At 40.0% G+C, this 3,666-nt stretch overlaps 1 long non-coding RNA gene across 1 annotated transcript; it reads right to left on the bottom strand.

The window, feature by feature from the left end:
- Positions 1 to 539: 539 nt before the first annotated feature.
- On the bottom strand, positions 540 to 2,826 carry LOC129350851 (uncharacterized). The gene is made up of 3 exons (XR_008604407.1): positions 2,746 to 2,826; positions 1,957 to 2,114; positions 540 to 1,034 (listed from the first exon to the last, which is right to left on the bottom strand). It is a non-coding gene; the product is annotated as an uncharacterized LOC129350851 (long non-coding RNA).
- Between the last annotated feature and the right edge of the window lie 840 nt (positions 2,827 to 3,666).

The raw sequence follows: 3,666 nt of genomic DNA, 5'->3' as shown, positions 1-3,666 counted from the left end.
GCAAACATTTCAGACTTTTCTCTGTGAATTCTGAGAAATAATTTCCTATTTAATGACAGAGCTACACATCTTAACTCAGTCTCATTAAAACAGACTCTAATTCAGTGTCATCCATCCATATTAAAGTGCAGTTACCCAAAATGTTTGTTGCATGAGCTCCAACAAAACCTGTCCAGGTAGAAGGCCACTTTGACAAACAGGAAGTGGAAGATTCCAAGCAGATTTATAGAAGGGGGAACCAGACTGTACTAAATGATGTCGAGTATAGAGGGGTGTTTTGTGGGTTTTTAAGGCTGATAATGATTATTAGTGAGACATTTGGAGTATATTCATTTGGATATTCATTTGCAGTAAATGAAAGTATTTAAAATCTTGAGTTAAACTTAGAAGAACACAAGCTCTAACAGAAAACTTTGATACGTTTTTGTTTTGTTTACAGATGTTAAGTTAAAGGAGTTTTATTCGTGACAGATAACCAATCAAATCACTCCAGAAGACAGAGCGACCACAGGTAGATAAAGGTTCAGAGCCGAAGTAGCGCCATTTTTAAATGTATTTATTACCGTAAATCAGTAAAAAATAAAATACTGATAATCAGTAAATCAGTCAGCCCACAATTACTACAATTCTACAATGTATGTCTCTTTCCTTTGACTTCTTATATGTACAATATACGATGATATGATGGCGTTTTTTCATACCAAAGGCTATACTATGATGTTTTCTAAGAGACATACGATGCTACTCTGGTTGTTCTGGCCCTGCACTCCTCCTGTGTTGTTTTCTGGATTGTACTCAGCTTCATGCCTTCGTCCACCAGGCCTCCGTTGACTCGTCCCGCCTGCCGTCTCTGGAGCTGAAGCTGGATTGGAACAGACCAAAGTACAGTCCAATCACGATGCCAGCTGCCTCTCAAAAGGCTCCTTCATCTGGCAGGTGGCAGCACTTCTTCTGAGGGGAAGCTGAGCTGGCCCGGCAGAACTTTGGAGATGTGTTCCAGTGGTTGGTGGATGTGTGGGGAGATAAAGAGGGACCTTTGAATTGTTCACAAAGGAAAACAGGGAACCCATTAGTAGTTTTAGTTTAGGGTGCTACTGCAGTGTGTTTTTGGGTTTTAAGAGGTGAACAGGAAGAGGTTTTTTTTGTATTGATTATCTTTTACTTTGTTCCTGGTTGGAATGCCCATCAATGTCAACATGAAGTTAATTTTTAGTTCTGTTCATTTATTTTTATTTTACCAACGCCCATTTGTTTTTAACCCCCTCACATGTTGTGTTGTTGTAAACTTACTCTTTCAAATAAATTCTCGTCTAACCCTCTGGAAACCAGCGTTTGGACTGTTTTTGTGTTGCTCCTCACCTACTGACAGCTGTGGACTAAAGGCTATACTGTGACGTTTTTAGAGTGACATGCTATACTATGATGTTTGTTGGGCGACACGCTATACTATAGGCTTTTTTAATTGACATATTACTGTGACTTTTTTTGTTTCAGTTTTTTTAGCAACATAAGAATTCGAACAGTTTTAAAAGTTACTATACTTTTACTTGTGCAATGAAATTATTATTCTATGGCATTTTTTAGATGACATATTATACTCTGTTTTCTTGAATTACATACTATTTTGACAATATACTGCACTATGACATTTTTTGAACCACATATCATACATGACAATTTTAGGCAACATCCTATCATTTTGCGCTTTTTGAACCACATAATAATCTATGTTTTGTTTTTTTTCTTGCCAAAATGCTGTACTATGAACTACAGGCCACACTATGTTATTCTTGAGTAAAGCATACTATACTTTGGCATTTTATGAACTACATCCTATACTATGGTGTTACACACAGAGTGCTTTGGTTACATGTTGATTTATAATCTCGATTTTTTTCTGTTTTGTTTTTTGACGGGATTACCACAGACCTGACCGTGAACACCGTCGACACCCACCTCAGGGAGACGCTGTCTAAGATCTCAAGGCTTTTGGTTGTGGTCTTTCTGGCACGTACTCTTCCAAGATGAGCCGGGAAGTTTAACACTGATGGAATGACACCAGATCTAAGCCGACAAACTTCCACTTCCTCCTCAACCCATAGTCTCTGGGAAACCTACAGGGAGTAAGAAAAGTAGACAGAGAAGTAATTAAGTCTGTACACAACATATTAAAAAGAAATCATGCTAATAAATTAAGTACAAAGAACCGAATTCGCCAATATACTGGAGACCAGAGCTATTTAATTTGATAAGTATAACCTTGTTTAGTAACATTTCAATTATTTGAGAGCAGTCCTAAAGAACTGCCTGTAATCCCAATCATAAAATGGGTTTGGAGGAAGAACATAGATGGTAATCTGGATATACATGAGTTAGGCTTTATAACTACTATTGGTAGTATTGGTGGTAGTAATAGCAATCTGACTACTACTAGTAGTAGCGGTCTTACACCCAACTACTGCTGCTGATACTGGCACTGCTACGACAACTTGTAATATTATTACAAATACTGATACTACTTCTACGACTCTAACAGCTGTTTATACTACTACTACTGCTTGTACTTTTAGTATTACTACTACTGCTTGTACAACTATACTACAGCTACTATTAATCGTCTGGTATTTGGTTGTCAAGCTGCTAGCTCGCCTTAGTGTTTTGCTAGTGGCTAACTAGTTAGCTCTCATAGACTGGAAGCTCTCAACAAGATTTCATAATGAAAAAAGAGCTAAAAACTATTCTTACCTATGAGAAGTCATTCCAAGTTTCCTTGTCTCAATCGTACGACGTAGTGTGTAATTGTATGCAGCACAGTGAGACGGCATACTTGTTTCCGTTTTCACGCCGTCTACATCAACGGAATGCACTAAACTTTGCCCCCACTAGCTTAGCCTCGCTGTAGCACGCAGCTCAAAGGGGCGTGTCCTATCTACTCATTCATATCTATGACAACAACGGTAGCTACACATAAGGACGCCTGACGTTGATTAGCTGCGTAAATACCATTATATACAGTCTATGGTAAATACGTATGTGAATCGCATCATTGGCTGCAGCAGCCAGTCACCGGTCACTCACTGACTCACACTGAAAAATAGCACAGAATGAATTGTTACGTGTTTATTTTATTTACAATTTAGGTTGGATTTTTTTTTTTTTTGTGCGCAGCGCAGATTTTCTGTGCGTGGAGACCGTGTCAGCAGTGCGCAATTGCGCACGCGCGCAGCTTAGAGGGAACAGTGGTCTGGAGCCAGCTCTGACAACAGTACCTCAGCGCGCCTTCACTTCAACACACTCATAAAAGTCAGCTCAGCTAAAGATAGACACGGGCGGTCATGTGGACAGCAATAAATCAGTAGGAGACCCCCAGGGCCAGAAGAGAAAGAAAGGGCCCTCCGATGATGAAGCTCAGCCTGCTGCCATTATGTTGATCCTCCTGCCTGTCACTGAGCTCACAACCCGACTCTCCATGTGCACTGTGACCTAAAGACCTGGCTGTAGAGTGTTTTCCTTTGCAGTCACATGGTCTGAGACTGATCATAGCACTTTGATGTTCCAAACAATGATATGTCATAGTAATAGCACTAGCTTTAGCTCTTTTCTCTTTTCCTGCCTGCACGGGTGATCCTGGCTGCTTTACGCCCCAAGGGCCTCCACATTCCTGGC

The sequence above is a fragment of the Amphiprion ocellaris genome, chromosome 16, assembly GCF_022539595.1.
Source record: "Amphiprion ocellaris isolate individual 3 ecotype Okinawa chromosome 16, ASM2253959v1, whole genome shotgun sequence".
In the NCBI taxonomy this organism is placed as follows: Eukaryota; Metazoa; Chordata; class Actinopteri; family Pomacentridae; genus Amphiprion; species Amphiprion ocellaris.
This window is presented reverse-complemented; position numbering and strand designations above follow the sequence as displayed.